Here is a 24,120-nt window from a genome sequence, read left to right on the forward strand (position 1 = left end):
AACTGAATTCCTTTCTTTCGCCTCAACCTGGTATGCCCCCTCCCCTCCGCCCCTCTTTCCTGTCTTTGTTAACAGTAACTCTGTATCTTCTAGTGATCTGACCCAAAGTCTTTGTAATCATCCATGGATCCTCTCTTTTTCATATGCCTCTAACTTACCTGTAAGAAAATCATGTGGGCTCAACCTTTGTTTTCAGAATCTGATCACCTATCACTACCTCTATTGTTACCGCCATCTCTCTCTGGATGACTAAATACCTTGCTAATGGCCTCCCTGCTTCCATTCTGACTTTCCATAGCCTGTCCAAAACAAAGCAGCCAGAGGTCCTTTCAAAATAAGTCAGACTACATCTCAATTCAGAAACCCCCAATAGCTCACTTTTTGAGCAAACTAAACACAAAGTCCTCACACTGGTTTATACAGCTTTGCATAACGGGCCCCTCAGCCTAGACTCATCTCCTACTGCATTTCCCGACTTGCTTATTCTGTTCCAGTCTCCCTCTGTTTTCATATTAACCACGAGATAATAATCCTAATAATACTTAATAATTACTAATTCTCACTATGAACCAAAAACTGTTCTAATTGCTTTACATGTAGTCTATCATTCAATTTCACTAATAATTTCCCCCGCTTTACAAATGATAAAATTGAGTTACACCAAGGTTAATTAACCTAAAGACTCAATCAGTAAGTGGCGAGGCCAGAATTCAAAATCTCAGGTGAATGAAGTCCACCCACAGCCAAAATTATCTGTCTCATTGACGGTTCCCACTTGTTATCCTTACTTAACAACAGGCTTTGGAGACAAGCACAGAATAAACAGAAGGTAGAATAAGGTAAGAAATGAGAATTCAGGCTAGGAACAGTGGCTCTCGCCTGTAATCCCAGCACTTCAGGAGGCCGAGGCCGGCAGATCACGAGGTCAGGAGATCGAGACCATCATGGCTAACATAGTAAAACCCCGTTTCTACTAAAAATACAAAAAATTAGCCAGGCACGGCAGCACGCGCCTATAGTCCCAGCTACTCAGGAGTCTGAGGCAGGAGAATCACTTGAACCAGGGAAGTAAAGGTTGCAGTGAGCTGAGATTGTGCCACAGTACTCCAGCCTGGGTGACAAAGTGAGACTCTGTCTCAAAAAAAAAAAAAAAAAAGAGAGAGAGAGAGAGAAATGAGAATTCTAGGCCAGGCACGGTGGCTCATGCCTGTAATCCTAGTATTTTGGGAGTGCTGAGGCAGGTGGATCACCTGAGGTCAGGAGTTCAAGACCAGCCTGCCCAACATGGTGAAACCCCGTCACTACTAAAAATACAAAAAATCAGCTGGGCATGGTGGTGGGTGCCTGTAATCCCAGCTACTTGGGAGACTGAGGCAGGAGAATCGCTTGAACCCAGGAGGCGGAAGTCGCAGTGAGCCAAGATCGTGCCACTGTACTCCAGCCTGGGCAGTAAGAGCGAAACTCCGTCTCCCCCCAAAAAAAAGAAAAAAAAGAAATGAGAATTCTAAGTGCCTGATATGTGGTTGAAAAGCTGGGAAAAGTTAGGGAATGAAAACAGTTTTTAGAGGTGAAAATCAGCAAAATACTTACTTATTACATAAAACAAAATAAGATTCTTAAAACTTACTTTTTCTGTAGTAACAGTCAGGGATGGAACCAATGCAGGTGATGGTTCTGGCTGCTTTTTGTGTTTTTGTTTGTGTTTGTCCTTCTCTTTATATTTCTAAAAACGAATATAAGTAAAATCCAATTTAAATGTGAACTATAACCCCATATATGCAATAATTTTTTTATAACTAGTAATTTAAAATATTAACAAATACTTCTATCAAAAATCACTTTCTCTGATCATCGTGTTGTTTTACAAACAAGTAATACTAGTGTGAGTTTCTTTTTAAGTAAGTTCAGCTCTTTTATTCTTGATCAGTCTAAAATAATACTAATAAACAACTGAAGTCTGTAATTATTTGCCACATTTACATTCAGCAAAATATACACTTTTTCTTCTTAAAAACACCAAATACAGCTGGGCACGGTGGCTCACACCTGTAATCCCGGCACTTTGGGATGCTGAAGTGGGCGGATCACAAGGTCAGGAGTTCGAGACCAGCCTGACCAACACGGTAAAACCCCATCTCTACTAAAAATACAAAAATTAGCCAGGCATGATGGCGAGCGCCTGTAATCCCAGCTACTCGGGACACTAAGGCAGGAGAATCGCTTGAACCCAGGAGGCAGAGGTTGTGGTGAGCCGAGATCGTGCCACTGCACCCGAGCCTGGGCAACAGTGTGAGATTCCGTCTCAACAACAACAACAAAAAAACCACCAAATATTTTTGTGAACAATTAAAAATAGCACTTTAAAGTTTACATAGCACTTCACATCTGAACAGTACCAGATTTTTCTCTACCATGAGAATTTCTCCAGAAACTAGAGGCACAGAAACTCCAGCAAAAAATTCTTTCCTGGGTTTACTCAAAAAATAGATGAATTAGTTATCTCTAACAACAACAACAAAAAAATTAGATAAAGTTAGGGTGTGCTCTAAAGTGCTAAAACTGATGAGCTAAATATAAAAAGGAATTCAATAAAATAAAAAATTAATTACATATTGGACGTCCAACTTAATGTCAGATAATTTTAACCAAAATGTTCTGTTGTGTGAATCACTAACTACTGTAGAGTTATACAGGTTAGAGTACAAATCGCCCTAGACTGAGCTATAGGATTCAGCTCTTAATCCTACCCCTTAATTCCCAAAAATTCTGAGAATATAACCGAAAGTCCCAAATCTGAAGAGAGGCAGTTTTATGTGTTCTTACCTACTAAACTACTTTTTCTGCCTAAAGAGTAGTATTAGCTTCAGGGGAGAAACAGGAAAAACTGAAGGTGAGAGGAGGAAAAGTGAAGAGGTGCTAACTGGAAGTAAAGTATCAAGGCTAAGAACTAATTACATAAAATCCTAGGGGGCCCAGTGTAGTGGCTCTCCTCTGTAATTCCAGTGCTTTGGGAGGCCTAGGTGAGAGAATCACTTGAGGCCAGGGAGTTAGACATCAGCCTGGGCAACATAATGAGAACCCACCTCCACAAAAGCACAAAAATGAGTTGGTGTGGTGGTGCAAATTTGTAGTCTTAGCTACTGGGAGGTTGAGGCGGAGGACCCAGGAGGTGGAGGCTGCAATGAGCCATGGTCATGCCACTGCACTCCAGCTTGTGGGACAGACAAAAAAACTTTTTTTGTCTCAAAAAGTTACAACTAAAATAAAAAATAAAACAGAATCCTAGGGTATTCCCCATAAGACTAAGATACACCCGAACACCTGAGATATAGAACCTGGTGCAAAACATTTAATAACGTACTGTGTTAAAAAAGGGAGCCCGGCCTGGAGTTATACCAAAAAGTGCATACTGCCCTAAGCCAAGCTCTTTATACTGCACCCCTCCTCCCAAGCTTTTATACTGTACCCCTCCCATTCCCACAGGCTTCAGAAAAATGCAAAATACATAGCCCTTAAACCATCGTCTCAAAAATGAGGAGAAAATTTTCAAAAAATTACCGAAATTATAATGGAATAAGTGTCAAAAGTGAGTCTCCCAAGCATAAACAACATTTTTAAAATTGTATGGCAAAGAAACTACAGGCAAAAAAAAATACAAAGAGTCTAACGTGCATGAGATAGCCAAAAATCACAACCTAGAAGCATACAGAACTGAGCATGAAGATATTTCTCAAAACTGTCCGCATGCCAAATAAAAAATATAACATGAGTTCAAACAAAGCTCAAGAATGAGATAAAATAGAAAAAGGTAAGAAGGGAGATAACCAAAGTAATAAATTTAAGACTAAAACAATATCATTACAGAATAAGCAAATAAAATAGAAACAGCAAGGAAAAGAATACGCATTGCCGAAAATGTTTAAAGTGTTAAAAGAAAGGTTTGAAATAATCACAGTAATGCAAATTTTAAAAACAGTATTAAAGCAGGCAGACAGCATCTGATAGGTATAAAAAACAGAGATAATCAAACATAAGAATAACATGTGTCCCTCAAGCAGATAATTCAATGAGTGGGGAACAGAAGGTATATTCAAACATAAAATTCCATAAAATGAAAATGGAAAAAAAAAAATTCTGAACAATTCTGTTACAGATTGTGCAGCACCAAGACTTACTGTAGTTAAACTTAGCAGAATACAGGGAGAGGGAGGTGTCGTTAGTCATCTCCACAGCAATATTCCAGGACCATTACGTTTTTAGGAGAAATAAAATGTGACCCAACAATATTATATACAGCCAAGATACAGTTCAAAAATTAAGGCAAAAGAAAATGCCCTCCATTATGAAAGAAATCAGAGAACACAAGTCCTAACAACTTATTCTTGAAAAAAGTTAATAAAATTCAGCCAATTTAAGAGGTACAATGAACTTACTGAAGAAGCTGTGGTAAAAAGACTAATAGTGAGCAGCTAACAAATTCAAATACAAAACAAATACCTACACAACTATGAGGATTATGTTTACATAAGAGAAAGTCGCTACCTGAAAAAATACAAATGTCTTCAAAAACAAAACCCTGGCAGGGTGTGGTGGCTCACACCTGTAATCCCAGTACTTTGGAAGGCCGAGGTGGGCAGATTACTTGAGGTCAGGAGTTCGAGATCAGCCTGGTCAACATGGTAAAATCCCGTCTCCACTAAAAATACAGAAATTAGCTGGGCATGGTGGCATGTGCCTTTAGTCCCAGCTACATGAGAGGCTGAGGCAGGAGATCGTTTCAACTGGAGAGGCAGAGGTTGCAGTGAGCCGAGATCGTACCATTGCACTCCAGCCTAGGTGACAGAGTGAGACTCTGTCTCAAAAAAATAAATAATAAACAAATAAAAATTAAAACAAATAACCTGGATAGCAGGAAAAGCAAAATGACTACAGGGATACCAGCAGCCTTCACTGTAGGAGCTCAATATGAAATCTGACACATGTAATTAAAACAAAACATAAGTCTGCCAAACAGTGACTAGACATAAACCTCTTTCTTGCTGACAAAGTCCTGATTGCTTAAGAAAATTCACGATCACCTTCTCATGTCCTCATAAAAGTGTATCTATTCCCCAGCCTAGAGGCAAACATGGAAGAGTCCAAGGCAATTAAGAGGAATTTTAAAACACCATTCTCTTTAGCCACTGACTGCTTTAGACCTGGAATAGGTTTCAATCAGGAAAATAAAACAGAAGTTAAAATTTTCTTTTTTTGAGAGAGAGAGAGAATCTTGCTCTACTGGCCAGGCTGGAGTGCAGTAGCACAATCTTGGCTCACTGCAACCTCCGTTTCCCAGACTCAAGCAATTCTCCTGCCTCATCCTCCCAAGTAGCTGGGATTACAGGCACGTGCCACCATGCCCGGCTAATTTTTCTATTTTTAGTCAAGACGGGGTTTCACTATGTTGGCCAGGCTGGTCTTAAACTCCTGACCGCAGGTAATCTGCCCACCTCAGCCTCCTGAAGTTCTGGGATTACAGGCGTGAGCCACCGCGCCCGGCTGCTGCTGCTTTTTTTTTTTTTTTAAATGGAGTTTCGCTCTTGTAGCCCAGGCTGGAGTGCAACAGCACGATTTCAGCTCACTGCAACCTTCGCCTCCAGGTTCAAGTCATTCTCCTGCCTCAGCCTCCAGAGTAGCTGGGATTACAGGCGTCCGCCACCACGCCCGGCTAATTTTTTTGTATTTTTCGTAGAGATTGGGTTTCACCATGTTGGCTAGGCTGGTCTCGAACTCCTGGCCTCAAGTGATCTGCCCGCCTCGGCCTCCCAAAGTGCTGGGATTACAGGGTGAGCCACTGCACCAGGCCAGATGCTGAAATTTTCTAGCTGTTCTCCTCATTCTTAAAGGTATTCCCTTCCTGCCTTTAGATGCTCAAGTGTTAGACCATGATCCTCAGAACAACTGCAGTGACCTGGCAACCATGACTACAAGTCAAGAAAATCACAAAAAAGTCAACAATGCTCTGCTACAGCTGAATTGGCTATTGTTAAATTAACCAATCTTAGAAAAGCCTAGCATCTGAACCTTCATGAAGTAATAAATTTCGAATTGCTTTAGCCACTCTGATTTGAGTATTCCATCACTTAGAGCTAAAAGCTCCCCAACTAGAAAGACAGTCTTAACTCTTCAACGTCGTTTGCTTTTGTAATTTCTATTATTAAACATAAAGGTATGTTTGAGGAAATAGTATTTATTGTGGTAAGGGGGAAAAAGTTTTTTTGATCTCATTCTTCCACCCAGGTTGGAGTGCAGTGGTACGATCATAGCTCACTACAGCCTCAAACTCCAGGCTCAAGGCATCCTCCAACCTCAGCCTCCAGAGTAGCTGTGATGACAGGCACACACCACACATTCAGCTAAATTTTGTTGTTGTTGTTTTTGTACAAGAAGGGTTTCTTTTCCCTCTATACAGTCAAGTAAATCTGCCTTCGGTGTTTAAAACATCAGTAGGTTTCACTCAATTTAATAATTTTTCTCTATCCTTTTTATGTATGTATGTATGTATGTATGTATGTATGTATGTATGTCTCTATGCATAGAAAAAATCTGTGATATGTACTTAGTAGTAAGTGATGGCTATTTCTCAATGGTGAGATATGGAGTGGGATTTTGTTTTTTAACTTTCATTTTTTAAATGCTCTGTCTTCTGTCATTCTCTGTAATTACATACAAAGTAACAAGAATGGGCGAAAACGAGGTAGAGACAGCCTATTCGCCAAACTCATTTCTTTTTATTTGGCATGTAACTAGACATTTCCCGGCTTCCTTTGCAGTTACATGTGGCCATTGCACTGGGTTCCAATCAGAGCAGTCTGAAAGAAAATGATGTGTGTCACCTCTAGGCCTGGTCCTTAGTAGCCCCAAATTTCTAGTATCCACACTGGTTACATAGATAACTGTTACATATATAACAAAAATAAGCATTAAAGCCATAGAGGCAGCATTTTAAAGAAGGCAGTCACAAGATGGAAGAAACCTAAGCTTGTGATTCACAGCTTGGAAGAATGCTGTCTGTCCATCAAGGACACCTCTTTTGAACTTAGCTGTGAATCAAAAACATTGTGTAAAGTCAATCATAATTTGAAAATCATTCTTGTGGCAGGAAACCATACTGTATGAGTCTTTCCTATTTCTGCATGTCTTCTGAGTTAGGCTAATGGCAGCCCATTATTCTGGACTATCTTTTCAAGGTTGCTCATATAGTGAATAGCCTCAGAAGACAGAAAGCAAAGATCAGCTATGCTTACTGTCTACTACAAAAGATTCAGTGCCCTAAGCTCAGGGCTCCTCTCCTGTAATGCAACACACAGCACGAACAGATTTTATTTGGCCCTCTTTGCAGTGCTCTACGGGAAATGGCCAAAAATTACTGATACTCTGGTTACAATTATTGCTCTAAGTAATAAGTTGTCTATCTCTTGACCCAGAAGTTGCATCTCTTAATTAGATACTTTACAAGTAAGGTCAAATGACAGACTTCTGTGACATTATGATATATACATATACATATATATACATACATACACACACATATATATACACACACACACATATATATGTATACATATATTGGTTTTGTTCACAGTCCCTGAGTCACAACTCCCATAGTCTTTGTTACTTTTTAAGTAACTAAAAAAACGGGCGTAACTTTTGTTAAAGTATTTGGCCTTTTGTCCTTGGTTCCTGATGCAGCTTCAGAACAGCATCAGAGTAACAAAGGTGAAAGAACAGTCCTTTATTATAATGGGGTGCTTTAGGCCTCAGAAAACAGAATCTCTCTCGGACCCTTCCTGCCCTCCTTTTTCTCCCCAAGACAGGCCATAAAAATTAAAAATATGCTCTAAACTTCTCCTACTTTTCTATAATGGAGCTGGACACAAAGAAATTCTCTGACCTACCCTGTCTGATTGTGGGTCATAAAACCCCCATTTCAGAAGGGGTTCTGCCCCAATACCCAGAAGAAAATAATGTTGCACAGAGAGGCCAAGAAGCGTTGTGAACATACAGGCCTGCCTGGGTTTCCCTACTCAGTCTATTAGTGTTAGATCATACCTTTGTTCAAGCACATTTCTATACAGGTGTCCAAGCTTCAATCATGCCTATCCAGTGAACTCTGTATAAAAGGCCCAAGAGGATGGGGAAGCTCTGCCTCCCTACCCCCTGACATACCTCACACTATTCATCTATTCATCTGTATACTTTTGCAATATCCTTTATAATAAACCAGTAAACATAAGTAAGGGTTTCCCTGAGTTCTGTGAGCCACTCTAGCAAATTAATCCAACCCAAGGAGGGGGCTGTGGGAACCCCAAGTCATAGCCAGGGGGACAGAAGCACCTGGGGCTGAGAATCAGTTTCAAAAGTGAGACTCAGTCCTATGGGACTGAGTTCCCAACCTGTGTAATCTGATGCCATCTCCAGGTAGACAGCTTCCAAACTGAACAGAATTAGAGGATACGCGGCTGATGTCTGCTGCAAAACTGATAGCTTACTTGTTGGTGGGGAGAAATCGCTCTACATTTATGGGTCACAGAAGCATTCTGTATTGTGAGACTACAGCTGAAGAAACTTTTTTCTACTCCACCTCTTTTATAGTTCTTCACAGTTTGGTGATGAGAGAATATGATGCTGTTAGGGGCATGGCTATTCGGAAGAGGAAAATTAAAGGCCTCACAGGCCAATTAATGGGATCTGAGCAAAGTCAAAAACTGAAAAATTATACAGTCAACTAGGCAGTTAATGGGTCTTCATTTTATTGCCTGAATAATGAAGAGAAACTGAAGAGGTGGCTGCAGGCTAAGCACCAGAAACTATGTTTAAAGAGAGCTGCCCCAGGATGCTCTGCTGGCAGCCAGCCTACTCTGGTTAGGTAGACAGGACTTCCTCACCAGTTTGGCAGTCAGCTTCATTTCTACCCCACTGTAACAATTAGGTGACCTCACTGCTTTAAGAAGAAAAATAATTAGAGATGGGGATGTGCACTCCCTATCCCCAAGAGGCCTCAATGGCCACATGCACTCATCCAAGCATGCTAAAAGGAATTTGAGGAAAGGAAAAGATATGATTTTTTTTTTTTTTTTTTTTTTTTGAGACGGAGTCTCGCTCTGTCGCCCGGGCTGGAGTGCAGTGGCCGGATCTCAGCTCACTGCAAGCTCCGCCTCCCGGGTTTACGCCATTCTCCTGCCTCAGCCTCCAGAGTAGCTGGGACTACAGGCGCCCGCCACCTCGCCCTAGATTTTTTTTGTATTTTTTTAGTAGAGACGGGGTTTCAGCGTGTTAGCCAGGATGGTCTCCATCTCCTGACCTCGTGATCCGCCCGTCTCGGCCTCCCAAAGTGCTGGGATTACAGGCTTGAGCCACCGCGCCCGGCCGATATGATTGATTGATTGATTGATTTTTTGAGGCGGAGTCTCGCTCTGTCGCCCGGACTGGAGTGCAGTGGCCAGATCTCAGCTCACTGCAAGCTCCGCCTCCCGTGTTTAAGCCATTCTCCTGCCTCAGCCTCCCGAGTAGCTGGGACTACAGGCGCCCGCCACCTCGCCCGGCTAGTTTTCGTATTTTTAGTAGAGACGGGGTTTCACCATGTTAGCCAGGATGGTCTCGATCTCCTGACCTCATGATCCGCCCGTCTCGGCCTCCCAAAGTGCTGGGATTACAGGCTTGAGCCACCGCGCCCGGCTATTTTTTTAAATAGAGATGGGGTCTCACGCTCCTGGGCTCAAGCAGTCCTCCCACCTCGGCCTCTCAAAATGTTGGGAATACAGGCATAAGCCACTGTGCCCAGCCAGAAAACACAAATTTTTAAGACTGTGTTGGATACAGGCACCCAGATCACTATCCTACCCAGGATTCAGTTGGCAGGATTCTCAGCGGGTAAGGAAGCTAACATGACTTTGTAGGTGGGGTCTCCGGGCAATTAAACTGTATATTCATTATTGCCTGGATATCTGAAGTATAGTATAAGAGAAAATGATATAACAGAAGTCAACAAATTACGACACCTAAGCTAAGAGTAATGTTGCATCTTTAAAATATTCCTTAGCACCCCCGCCCTCCCCCCAAAAAAGAAGAATATATGATAGAGACTAAACGCGGTCCACAAAGTCCAAAAACATTTACTATCTGGTCCTTTAGAGGAAAAGTTTGCCATTCCCTGTATTATATGTTTATCTTTACCCATCCATAAGTGCAAAAGGTATTCCCCCAATCAAGAAGAGCAACACGTAGAAATACTAATGAGACATATAAATCACTCTCCGAACCATGTCTCTTTCCTGGGTGGTTCAACAGAAACAGCATAGGATTCCAGAAGGACAAAGGGAAGCCACAGCTTTGATAAAGGACTCAAAGGTTCCAGGGGTAGGAAGAAATACAATACCTCAACACAAAAGCCCTACAAGGCCAGTGAAAAAAGGCTAATAAGAGCTGGAAGCTAACAGTGAATTAGTGCCAAGTGAGTTTAGTTATTGCTCTTATAGCCCCAGCTGTTACAGACTAAATCCACTACATAGACTGATGGTACTTGGTAGGCTGTTCTGGACATTTCTAATGCCTCTTTGCCATAACATTCATGCCCAAGGATCAAGATCAGTTTACATCCATGTGTCAAAGTCTCCAATATGTCTGAAGTGCTTTCCCAGAGGGGTGACCTAAACTCCCTTGCCACTTGCCACAGATAAGTATGTCGGGACTCAGTACCTCTATCCTATGACTGCCAAAGCTCTCACTATTGGCTGTTAAATTAGAAGCCTCAGTCTCAATAGCTCTGTAACGTTATCTCCTCTGTCAGCACAGCTGGTGGAAAAACTGCAATAAAAATCAAAGACCTGCTCAACAAGTTTCTGCAAAGTATAGAAACAGATTTACAACACCAAATTCCTCTGGAAGTCAAGGAAAAGCTTTGGTCTCTTCAGACTCCCACCATCCAAAAGCAGGCTGAACACCTTACTGAACTCTTTCAATAACAGGGGCTCTATGATGGTCACTTCAACATTCTGCTTATCCTTTAAAAGTCAGCTATCCTGCAAATACGCATCATATGAGAGTAGCCCAAAACCAACACACTGTGTTGGAAGCTAGGCGGCAAGATGAAGCACATTTTCTACCTTTGGAATCCCACAGTCCTCGTTATGCTTTTAAACTACACGTTTCTATGAATTATGATTTTGCCAACTGAATCCTCTGGCAAAAAATCCTCCATCCACAGGCGCCCACCGGAGATTTGGACTTGATGCTCCAATGACATGGCTATTAAGTGCATTCCATTTTCAAAAGAAGCTATTAGCTTGCTACAGAGTTCTTATTGAAACTGAACCCATGAAGGCCTTTTGAGGAAGGAAGAAAAAAGAAATGATGGCTTTCCAGGACTTCAGCAAACATTTCTTACTCCATTAGTACCTCCTGATTGTGTTTCCTATTCCTAATTGCCTATAAATATATACACAACTACCATATTATAATCAATGCAACTAAAATTAGTTAAGTACTCACAAGCTGTCAACAACACTACCTTTCTTCTATTACCTCACACCTGACATTCAGGATTTTTTTTAAAAAGCTACTAAAAATACAAAAATTAGCCAACGTGGTAGCACATGCCTGTAGTCCCAGCTACTTGGGAGTCTGAGGCAGGAGAATGGCTTGAACCCAGGAGGCAGAGGTTGCAGTGAGCTGAGATCATGCCATTGCACTCCGGCTTGGGCAACAAGAGCGAAACTCCGTCTCAAAAAAAAAAAAGAAAAAAAAAGAAAAGAAAGATGATATTAGGCATTGTACAAGAACATTAAAACATAAAAAATATAGATTGGCTTTGAGACATGATACAGTCTGACAGTAAGACATATACATATATAAAGACAGTATAAAAGTGAAATGAAAATAGAAGAAAATCATGGGCCGATCACAGTGGCTCAAGCCTAGAATCTCAACACTGGTAGGCCAAGGTGGGAGGAGGATAGCTTGAGCCCAGAAGCTCAAGACCAGCCTAGGCAACATAGGGAGACTCCGTCTCTACAAAAAATGTAAAAACTTAGCCAGGCAGTGGTGGTGTATGCCTGTGCTCCCAGCTACTCCAGAGGCTGAGGGGGGAGTATTGCTTTAGTGCAGGAGGTTGAAGCTGCAGTGAGCCCTCATCATGCCCCTGCAATCCAGTTTAGGTGACAGAGTGAGACTCTGTCTCAAAAACAACAACAACAACAAAATCCATGCAAAAAAGAGAGATACAGTATGAGTCATATAAGTCAAAGGAAGTCTAGCTTCACCAGAAAGGCAAGGCTAGGTTAAGTGCTGAATTTGGGTACAAGAGGAGCAAGAAAAGAGTAAAACGAAGAGAGCTATGATTTGACAGAAGAGGAGTAAACAGAGCAATGTAAAAAAAAAAAAAAAAAAAAAGCCAGGTGCAGTGGCTCACGCTTGTAATCCCAGTACTTTGGGGAGCCCAGGCGGGCGATCACCCAGCTACTTGGGAGGCTGAGGCAGGTGAGTATCTTGAACCCAGGCGGCGGAGGTTGCAGTGAGCCAAAATTGCACCACTGCACTCTAGACTGGGAGACGAGCAAAACCACATCTCAAAAACAAAAAAAACAGCAAGAGAAAATGGTGGCAGCAACATAGTTTCTCATCCTTTCTGAATCCCAAACATAAAAACAAAGCAAAAAACCTATAATCCCAGCACTTTGGGAGGCCAAGGTGGGCAGATCACTTGAGGTCAGGAGTTCGAGACCAGCCTGGCCAACATGGTGAAATCCCATCTCTACTAAAAATACAAAAATTAGCCAGGTGACATGGCATGCACCTGTAATCCCAGCTACTGAGGAGGCTGAGGTAAGAGAATTGCTTGAACCCAGGAGGCAGAGGGTGCAGCGAGCCGACTCTGCGCCACTGCACTCCAGCCTGGGCAACAGAGTGAAATTCTGTCTCAAAAAAACAAACAAACAAAGCAAATAGATAATAAAACCAAAAACTCATGGAATAACACAACAAAACTGAGTGTAAAAGCATCACCATCAACCCCAAAATACAAGCAGGTAAGGAAAAGAGTTACAAGGCCCACATGGTAAAAGCATTCATGAGGAAGAAGGAAGCGACAAGAAAACCACTAAATATTTAGTCAACAGTACTTACTGGAAAGCATTGAGAGCCAATTTGAGAAAGGCAGCTGAAACCAGGAAGAGTTCTGCACTGGCCAATAACAGGTAAGCGCATGGGGCACACAGTAAGGACTTGTATGACCTCTCAAACTGCTGAAGGGTCCATTCTAGGACAGAGATACACTCCAAGTAGATAGGCTACCTCCACTAAAAGAAACCAGCATTAGAAAATGAGCTGATTCAGGGTCTGGGGCAGAAAAGAAGACAAGATAAGCCTACAGTATCTGTTTTACTAGAAATTAAGGAAATGCTTATAAACTGTTGAAAATTTTCAAAAGGGCACAGTTGCCAAGTTGAAGGACTCCCATTGGCCAAATGTGGGACAATCTGAGCATTAAGATGAATAATAATAGGAATTACATAACACAGTGAACTTAAAAAAATAAACTTGAGTCTACTTGATAATGGAGAGATTAGTCAATGGATGGATGTTTGGATGGACAGATGAAGTTCTTCATAATCAAAGCATGCCAGAAAATAAATATGGAAGCATTGATAGAAACAGAAAATCATCACATTATTACCACCATAGTTATAACAGATTCAGGCAAAGATCATCAACAGATATATCAAATACACTGCATGAGACTATTGGGGAACAGAAATTTCAAAGCCTCAAGTAACATCTCACAGGGAAACAAAAGCTTCACAGTAGATCTGACAGACAACACCTTAACCAAGTGATCAAACTTAGTACCACGGATGATGGGATAAAATAATATCATGTGTCCCTTGATATAATACACTGAGAACAAGACATCATCAATGTGATATTTCCATCAAATATGCTTAACATGAATCTTTTCAGGAGGAAACAAATCAGACAAATCCCAGTTGAGGAACATTCTGCAAAACAACTAGTCTAAACTTAAGAAAATGTCAATGTCATGAAAGGCAGAAAATCCTGGTAACTATTTTATTTTCTGAGACTGAATCTCGCTGTGTCACCCAGGCTGGACTGCAGTGGTGTGATCTCGGCTCACTGAAACCTCCGCCTCCTGGGTTCAAGTGATTCTCCTACCTTAGCCTCCCAAGTAGCTGGGATTACAGGCATGAGCCATGTCACTTGGCTAATTTTTGTATTTTTAGTAGAGATGGGGTTTCTCCATATTGACCAGGCTGGTCTCGAACTCCTGACCTCAAGTGGTCCACTCACCTCGGCTTCCCAAAGTGCAGGGACTATTTTAGATTAAAGGAGACTAAAGAGACAACAACTAAATACAACGTTTGATACTTGACTCCTGCATCAATTTCTTCTTAAACTGGCTACCAATTAGGACATTACCCGAACAATGAGGTGCTTGGATATGGATTATATGTTAATAGTATTAATGTTACATTTCCTAAGATAATTACATTGTGGCTATGTAGAATCAACTTCTTAGGTGGTAACATGCCTGTGTGGAGAAAAAGTGTCACAATGTGAAAAACTAATTCTCAAATAAATCCGTAATAATTTTTTGAGACATGGTCTCTGTCATCCAGGCTGGAGGGCAGTGGCACAATCTCACTCAGCTTTTGCAGACTCGACTTCCTGGGCTCAAGCAATCCTCCCATCTCAGTCTCCTAAGTAGCAGGGACTATTACAAGTGCATGCCACCATGCCCAGCTAATTTTTGTATTTTTTGTAGACATAGCTTCTCGCTATGTTGCCCAGGCTGGTCTCCAACTTTTAGACCCGCCTTGGCCTCCCAAACAGCTGGGATTACATGCATGAGCCACCATGCCTGGCCTAAAAATCTCCTAACCAAAACTGGGAATATACTATGTATCTTTCACTTATATTAAAAACATCTTTGCAGTTCATTAGTCTTTTAAATCATGATTTTAAATCATAAATGTTACAATAATAATGTTGGTTAATACTAAGATGCTCCTGTGTTTTCTGTCTAAACAATCAAGTTTTCAGTTAATATGTGCCAGGACATTTTACATGTACTAACTACTTTAATTTTAACAACTCTATGAGGTAAGCACTAAAATCAACTTGATGCAGATGAAGAAACTGAGACATAACATAATGCCCCATTTTACAGATATGCCATAATTTATTCATCTGTTATGGGCAATTTACATGATTTCTAAATGTGAGCTACTACAGTGATGAACAATCATATACACATCTTTTAACTTTATATGCAACACCTGAAAGAGTTAAAAGGAACTCTAAGTTCTCTGACATGCCATATTTAATAGATCCTAAGATATTTATTTATTTAAATAAATCTCTAAAATCAGGTTATGTATTATAATATTGCTGTGTCATAGTTTACTTGGCATGATTTTTTTCTTTCTTAGTGGCACATAAAATGAAGGTGCATCCTACAATCAGTAGCAGATTATATACCTCAGTTAAATGGCTTTTCAGATAAATCAGACCTATCGACTATTAACACACTCACTGCTTATAGCTACATTTCTGAAAAAATACACAAGAGAAGCTATAGAAAGGAGCAGAAAAGTTTTTAAAAATAAACTGGATTCTACTGGTGTTATGCCCCCAAAATACAAAACTTTAAACAAACTGTTCAATATTGATTGTGACTCTCCAGATTTTTAAACTCTGTTTTCCCAAGAATTAAGCATGGAGTCTTGAATTCAGTAGATGTTTTGTAAACATCTATCAAATCTAATTAAACTTTCATGTCCCTATTCTTTATCTATAAAACTGGAAATGAAAACTAGAAATGGAAGTGCCACAGGTGATAAATACATTTAAAAAGTTTATATTATTAATGGAAAACAACTGGCTATTATTACTTCATCTCCATGATGCTATAATTAGATAGCTGGAATACAATTCTAAACACCTAAATGAATTAGACCTGAGTCTTTGTATTACATCTCAGCCTTCCAAGTTGCAAAAAATAACTCTATTAAATAAAGTTAATCCTCAGCCAATTCAGTTTGTCATAAAATTCTATTTCATGGACATGCCATTTAATTGATGCACACTATTACTGTTTGTCTTCAACATCTGAATTCAAGCTACATTTCAAAAAGGCTATTCACATCTACTTTCACTTTTTATCTTCTTTTAACAAGTTATTTATCCCTTCTAAGCAAGGAGGTCTTTAAAATTTCTTCTCCCAAATACTACTCAGTTAAATAATAACTTCCTGGAACAGAACAGAGGATTGATAAGGCATACTGTGTATTAGCATTCTTTTGAGGACATGTGAAAACTTCACCATTGTACTAAAACAAACAAAAAACACCCTTGAAGTTGTAATATAGATTTATCTTTCAAAGGGGATATGATTATTATTACCTCTGATATCATTTGGCTCTGTGTCCTCACCGAAATCTCATGTTGAACTGTAATCTGCAAGTGTCAGGGGAGGGACCTGATGGTGGGGTGATTGAATAATGGGGGCAGACCTTCCCCCCTGCTGCTCTCCTGATAAGAGTTCTCACCAGATCTAGTTGTTTGAAAGTATGTAGCACTTTCAAACTTTCCCTCTTCATTTTCTCTCTTCTTTTCCACCATGGTAAAGATGTGTTTATTTCCCCTTTGCCTTCTGACATGATTGTGAGTTTCCTGAGGCCTCCTGGCCATGCTTCCTGTACAGCCTGCAGAACTGTGGGTCAATTAAACCTCTTTTCTTCCTAAATTACTCATTCTCAGGGTAGTTCTTTACAGCAGTGTGAGAATGGACTAATACAGCCTCCAAGTAAAGGCAGAAAGACGTATTTAAAAAAAAAAAATCCATGGACTTTGTAATCAGACATAGTTCATTTTTAAATCCCAGCTCTATCATTTATTAATAAGTATCTCTTTATCTCTTCTTTTTGTCTGCCCATTACTTTTCTTTAGGTAACTCTTTCCTACTGCATGTGATCTTGGTAAGACCTTCAACCACAGTATCCCGATACCCCTGGACCACAAGAGTGGGTGTGCCAGCGAGTTAAGGCCAACTGTATGAACAACTCACAAAGTCCTCAAATATTCTCAATTTCAACGGCTTTCATTCAGACTCTCCTTCAGTATGCCTAAAACCACATTTCAGTGTCAAAAACTACGAAGAGTCTTACTGTACTTGTAAAGTGACAAGTTACTTGTCTTGTACTTATCTTACTCTACTTGTAAAGTGACAAGTTAGTCTACCACAGTTTCATGGATGTAGGCAGAAGATGACACAAGACTCCTGCAATGGACACAGAGGACTTTAATACTCATGGCAATAGCAAAAGCCAGACTGTTAGCATTTGCCTAAATTCCCCCTTCTGACAGGGTGACCTGGGGCCAGATGACATGTATACACACAGTGGAATGAATTACAAGAGAAATTTGAATGACAGTGCCTCCATTTTCCAAGGCTGTTTGCTTGCTATATAAACAACCTTGAAAAGAACAAAAGCTGTCAGGGCTGACACTCACAAAATGTGTATAAATGTCAGAACCACGGAGAACTGTCTTCCAACACCTGGAAGCTGCCATCACTCAACATATCCCAATTGTTTAAGGATCATTAAATCACAATGATCTACTCTTTCTTCATAACCCTGCAATTAATTCACACTCTTACTATACTTATTCTTGAACCTCACTGAGTCCTCTAAGCCCATGCTCCAACATCTCCTACAACTCTATGTTCCAGCCCTTCCCTATTCCCTAGTTCCACTACATCTATTAACCCACCTCAATCTCATGATCCATTATTTTATACACTTTTGAAAATAACACACTTGGCCTCCTTATTTGTATACCTAATCTGCCTAGCAGTATCTCTGACAGGGTTCTACCTACATCTACTTTTCTTTGCTCTATTATCCAGGTGACCTAGTTATTCACCTACATGCTTCTCTTCTTTCTTCCCCACCAAAACAGAAGAAGACACAGTATCCTTTCTCCTGCCTACTCCTTCTGTCTTCAAATCTAAGATTCTTTTTAATTTTTTGTTTTAAGAGATGAGGTCTCACTCTGTTGTCCAGGCTGGAATGCAATGGCATGATCATAGCTCACTGCAGCCTCTAACTCCTGAGCTCAAGAGATACTCCCACATCAGCCCTCCAGCAGCTGGGACTACAGATGCAAGCCCAGCAAATCTGAGATTCTTTATTTTTTATTTTTTATTTTTTTTGAGACTGAGTCTCGCTCTGTTGCCCGGGCTGGAGTGCAGTGGCCGGATCTCAGCTCACTGCAAGCTCCGCTTCCTGGGTTTACGCCATTCTCCTGCCTCAGCCTCCCAAGTAGCTGGGACTACAGGCGCCCACCACCTCGCCCGGCTAGTTTTTTGTATTTTTTAGTAGAGACGGGGTTTCACCGTGTTAGCCAGGATGGTATCGATCTCCTGACCTCATGATCCACCCGTCTCGGCCTCCCAAAGTGCTGGGATTACAGGCTTGAGCCACCGTGCCCGGCCAAATCTGAGATTCTTAAGAGTTAAGTACTCTCACTATCTGTACTTCCTCACACCCACTTTATCTACCAATAAATATACTGAAACTCTACACTGAAACTCCTCTTCAACGACTTCCTTTGTGCTAAAACCAAAGGACATAACATTTATCCTTATACTACTCAAACTACTCTTTTATTTCCTCTGTAGACTCCACCCCTCCCCGCTACTGAGAATGATACAATTAGAAAATTACCTTTTGTCAACTATTATTTATTTCAGGCTAGACTCATCAGTGAATGCTAAAACTTGTGGGTAAAAATTCAGTAAGAAACAGGATACGTGCCCAAATCTCAGGGTGTGGTAGACAGTCTCCATGCCCCCAATGATCTTTGCACCTATGCAGTGCCTACCCATACTGAACAGGTTTACCTATGCATCCAATAGAGAGTAAAAATAACAGTATTTTTTTTGTTAAATCCAAGTGATTAAAATGACAAATGTTATGTTATGTATTCTTACCTCAAAAAAACCTTTTTAAAAAAATAAATAAAAACATATTCAGCCAGAAAAAGAAAATGATACTGTGTGACTTCCGAGGCCAGGCCATAAAACACATGGCAGCTTTTGCCTTGCTCTTGGATCAGTCACTATGGGAAAAGTTAGGTGCCATGTCACATGGCACTCAAAAGTCCCTAAGAAACAATACATGCAGCAAAAAAACAGGCAGCCACCAAATTGTCAATCATGTGAATAAGTCATCTTAGAGAATATCCTCCAGCAGCTGGGTGTGGTAGCTCCTGTAACCCCAGCACTTTGGGAGGCCAAGATGGGCAATCACCTGAGATCAGGAGTTGGAGACCAGCCTGGCCAGCATGGTGAAATCCCACCTCCACTAAAAATACAAAATTTAGCCGGGCGTGGTGGTACCACCTGTAGTCCCAGCTAAGGGGGAAGCTGAGGCAGGAGAATCGCTTGAACTTGGGAGCGAAGGTGACAGTGAGCCAAGATCATGTCACCTCACTCCAGCCTGGGAGATACAGCGAGACATCGTGTTTAAAAAAAGCGGGGGGGGGGGGGGGCAGGGCACAGTGGCTCATGCCTGTATTCCCAGCACTTTGGGAGGCCAAGGCAGGCAGATCACCTGAGGTCAGGTGTTCAAAACCAGCCTGGCCAACATGGCGAAACCCCATCTCTACTAAAAGATACAAAAATTAGCTGGGTGTCATGGTGAAAGCCTGTAATCCCAGCTATTTAGGAGGCTGAGGCAGGAGAATTGCTTGAACCTGGGAGGTGGAGACTGTAGTGAGTCTGAGCCAAGATTGCACTCCTGCACTCCAGCCTGGGTGACAGAGCTAGACTCCGTCTCAAAAAAAAAAAAAAAAAACAACAACAACAAAAAAACGAGAGTATCCTTCAACTTTAGTCTGGCCTTTAAATGACTATAATCCAAGCCAACAACGTGAAGGCAATCTGATAATAGACTCTGGGGTAGAAACACCCACTAAATCCAAATTCCTGACCCACAGAAGCTGTGAGACTATAAATGTTTATTGCAGTTTTAAGCCAGTATATTTTAGGGTAAATTACTGTGCTACAATAGTTAACTAACACAGATTTACAGATTACTCCTGGGTATATGTTACCAGGAGAGGGGTGTTCCCATACAGTAAAACTTGAAAATGCAGGCGCTGCTTGGAATCAGGTAGTAGACAGAAGCTGACAGGACTTGCAGTAGAGTATCAGCGAAAGCTTGATGAGCAATGAAGACACTGTCACTAGAAACTTCATGGTCCTTAGGAGGCTGCTACTAAGGGCTTAAATGAAAGTGAGAAAAAGGTAACTGAAAATTGGAAGAAGCTGAATACTTCATAATTAGTAACTGAAAGTTTAGGCACAACATTGCCTGTGGTAACATGAAAAATAGAAAATGTATTTAACGAGTTGCATAATTTAACATGGAGTTTTCTAGGTATTCTGTGGAAGATGCAGTCTAACTCCTTCTTACTGTTTATAGTAAAAAGCAGGAGTACAGAAATAAGCTAATGGAAAGACTATTGACAAAAAAAGAACCAAGACTTGCTGGTTTTAAAAATTCCCAGTCTCTCCAGATAGCAAACAAAGCTAAAATCAAAGAATGGCTCCCAGAGAAAATCTAGGCCACTGTTAGAAAACAGCTGTATGAAGATCAAAACAAGAGTGTAACTGTAAACTCCTTTGTTAAGACCTAAGAAAGACAGAAAGCAATACCTCAGATATCCTGAAATAGGACTTTAAGAGATGTCAAGGTCATAAAAAACAATGAATGAGGACATATTCCAAATTGGGAAATACTGAATAGACATGACAGCTAAATGCAACTTGTGATCTTGGATTGGATCCTGGACCTGGAAGAGTAAAAGGCTTCCCCCTTTGGTGTAGATGACATCAGCGGGTGCAATCTGAATATGATCTGTAGATTAGATAATAATCTGTAATAATATTAATTTATTGATTTTGATCACTATACTTTGTTTAGGAAATTCCCTTTAATTAAAACTATACACTTATAGTACTTGGGTTAAAGAGGCATTGTATTTGTAATTTACCCTGCAATGGTTCAAAAAGATTCTATAGAGAGTAGAGGAGAAAGAGAGCCAGCAAAAGAGGGTGGAGGGAAGGACATGGTAACATTAATATGGTAAAATGTTCACATTTTTGGAATGAGTGAGTAGTATAGCATTATTATTTGTAGTATTTTTGCAACTTTAACTTTGAAATTATTGAAAAACGAAAAGTTAAAAAAAGAATTAATCCTACTGGCTGCCTGGCTCAATGCCCAAGAATGAAGTCTAAAACTGCTTATAAATTCTTCATAAACTGGCCTCTTCTTAGCTAGTCTCATCTTACCATACTCTTCAGTCTCACCCAACCCACCCTCACATTCTAAACTGATGTTCCTGAAAAGACCTGTCCTCTCTTAACTCTTCACATAAATAGACACTGAACGGTTCAACTTGAGCGCAAGGTTCCAAAAGGAAACTACACAAAAAGGACAGAGGTACCAGGTAACTCTCAATGCTAGAAAACTTTTACAAAGACATAGAAAAGTCATTCCAATGATTTGACTGAGAGTTTTATTCCTTTGAGGGCCACAGAAGAAAGTAGTCTAGCTCTCTTCAAAGAGACGAGTAATCCTATTCTATGGTTTAAGTGTGGTGTGTTCCTGCCAAAACTCACGTTGAAATTTGCCAATGTGATAGTACTGAGAGCTGATGGGGCCTTTAAGAGGCATGTGGGTTACGGGACTATCCTCATGAATGTATTAATGCAGCTTTCGTGAGGCTGGGTTGATTCTTGCAGGAACAGATTAGAAGGCTGCCTCTCATGTTTGGTCTCCCATTCTGCACATGTGTACCTGTTTCCCCTTCAGCTTCTTTGCCATGTAAACATAAGAATCAGACTTGGAAGGTAGCATGCACACATGATTTCTAGTAATTTTCAAAGTGCCTTGTGCTGATTCTCATGGGCCTAGCCATCTGCCCCAGCTCTGCCCTGGATTGATAGCTGTTATCGATCTTGATGAAAGAGCAATTGATGCTCTCAGCGAATTTAATGAAGAAGCTCTGTCTGTACTACAGCAGTTCAAGGAAAGTGACTTATCACATGTTCAGAACAAAAGTGCATTTTTATGTGGAGTTTAGAAGACCTATAGGCAGAGAGAAAACAGGGGAGCTAGGTGCAAGAGTCCACAAAGGGACCTGATGAAGCAAAGATCAAGGCCTTGCTTGAGAGAACTGGTTATACTCTGAATGTAACCACAGGAGAGAGGAAGTATGGTGGGCCTCCATCAAACAGTGTGTACTCTGGCGTGCAACGTGGAATTGGAACAAAGGTGTTTATAGGTAAAATACCAAGAGATTTATATGAGGATGAGTTGGTGCCCCTTTTTGAGAAGGCCAGTACCATTTGCGATCTATGTCTTATGATAGATCCACTGTCTGGTCAGAATAGAGGGTATGCATTTATCACTTTCTGTGGAAAGGAAGCTGCACAGGAAGCTGTGAAACTGTGACAGCTATGAAATTCGCCCTTTGGTAAACAACATGGAGTACGCACTTCTGTGGCAAACAACAGACTTTTTGTTGGATCCATTCTGAAGAATAACACTAAAGAAAATATTCTGGAAGAATTCAGTAAAGTCACAGAGGGTTCGGTGGACGTTATTCTCTATCATCAACCTGATGACAAAAAGAAGAAATGGGAGTTCTGCTTCCTGGAATATGAGGATCACAAGCCAGATGCCGGCTGATGAGTGGAAAAATAAAAGTATGGGGAAATGCAGTTACAGTTGAATGGACTGACCCTGTGAAGAACCAGATCCAGAAGTCATAGCTAAGGTAAAAGTATTGTTTGTGAGAAATTCGGGCACAGACGAAATATTGGAAAAGTCATTTTCTGAATTTGGAGAACTTCAAAGAGTAAATAAGTTGAAAAATTATGCATTTGTTCATTCTGAAGACGGAGAAGCAGTCGTTAAGGCTATGGATGAAATGAATGGCAAAGAAATAGAAGGGGAAGAACTTGAAATAGTCTTAGCCAAGCCACCAGACAAGAAAAGGAAAGAGCGCCAAGCTGCTAGACAGGCCTCCAGAAGCACTGCATGCATATGAAGATTATCACTACACCCTCCTCCTCGAATGCTGCCTCCGACTAGAGGTTGGGGGAGAGGTGGATATGGCTACCCTCCAGATCACTACGGCATGAAGATTACTATGGTTATTAATATCACAACTATCATGGAGGTTATGAAAATTCCCTATCATGGCTATGATGATGGCTATGCAGTAACAGAAAGAGGAGGAAGGGGAGGGCAGGGTGCTCCACCACCACCAAGGGGGAGAGGAGCACCACCTCCAAGAGGTAGAGCTGGCTATTAACAAAGGGGGGCACCTTTGGGACCACCAAGAGGCTCTAGGGGTGGCAGAGGAGGTCCTGCACAACAGCAGAGAGGCCGTGGCTGCGGTTCCCGTGGATCTTGGGGCAATCAGGAGGCAATGTAGGAGGCAAGAGAAGGCAGATGTTTACAACCAACCTGATTCCAAGCATCATCAGACCAACTAGCAGAACTGGGTCTCTCAACCCATCGCTCAGCAGCCACTTCAGCAAGGTGGTGACTATTCTGGTAACTATGGTTACAATAATGACAACCAGGAATTTTATCAGGATACTCATGGGCAACAGTGGAAGTAGACAAGTAAGTGCTTGAAAATGATAATGGCAAGATATGACTGGCTCTAGATCTACATTCTTCAAAAAAATTTTTGCTTAACTGTTTCATCTTTAAGTAGCAATTTGCTGCCATTTGTATTGGGCTGAATAAATCACTATTGTGTATATACTCAAGTACGTTTATTTTTCCTCTTTTCATAAATGCTCTTGGACATTAGTGGGCTTACAGAGTTCCCTTATTCTGGGAGTTATAATGTTTTTATCATTTCAGGCTTCATTTTAGCTTCAAAACAAGCTGAGCACACTGTTAAGTCATGATTTTGCAGAACCTTTGCTTTTGAAGAGTTTCACTTTTTTGAATCTAGGATAAATTACATAGA

The 24,120-nt window shown here is 40.9% G+C and overlaps 1 protein-coding gene and 1 pseudogene across 6 annotated transcripts in view; one reads left to right on the forward strand and one right to left on the reverse strand.

Moving 5' to 3' along the window:
- Positions 1–23,764, forward strand: part of LOC104665681 — a 38,998-nt pseudogene extending 15,234 nt beyond the window's left edge.
- The window catches only part of MLLT10 (MLLT10 histone lysine methyltransferase DOT1L cofactor), a 129,641-nt gene that overhangs the window by 93,797 nt on the left and 11,724 nt on the right, over positions 1–24,120 (reverse strand). For 4 of the 6 annotated variants that reach the window (XM_030940583.1, XM_030940578.1, XM_030940580.1 and 1 more), the window contains one exon: positions 1,628–1,723. The gene's annotated coding sequence lies outside the window, so the exon portion shown is untranslated. Of the gene's footprint in view, positions 1–1,627; positions 1,724–24,120 lie in introns of those variants that run through there. The other 2 variants (XM_030940576.1, XM_030940577.1) reach the window with 2 other exon arrangements.

This window comes from Rhinopithecus roxellana, chromosome 11, assembly GCF_007565055.1.
Source record: "Rhinopithecus roxellana isolate Shanxi Qingling chromosome 11, ASM756505v1, whole genome shotgun sequence".
Taxonomy (NCBI): Eukaryota; Metazoa; Chordata; class Mammalia; order Primates; family Cercopithecidae; genus Rhinopithecus; species Rhinopithecus roxellana.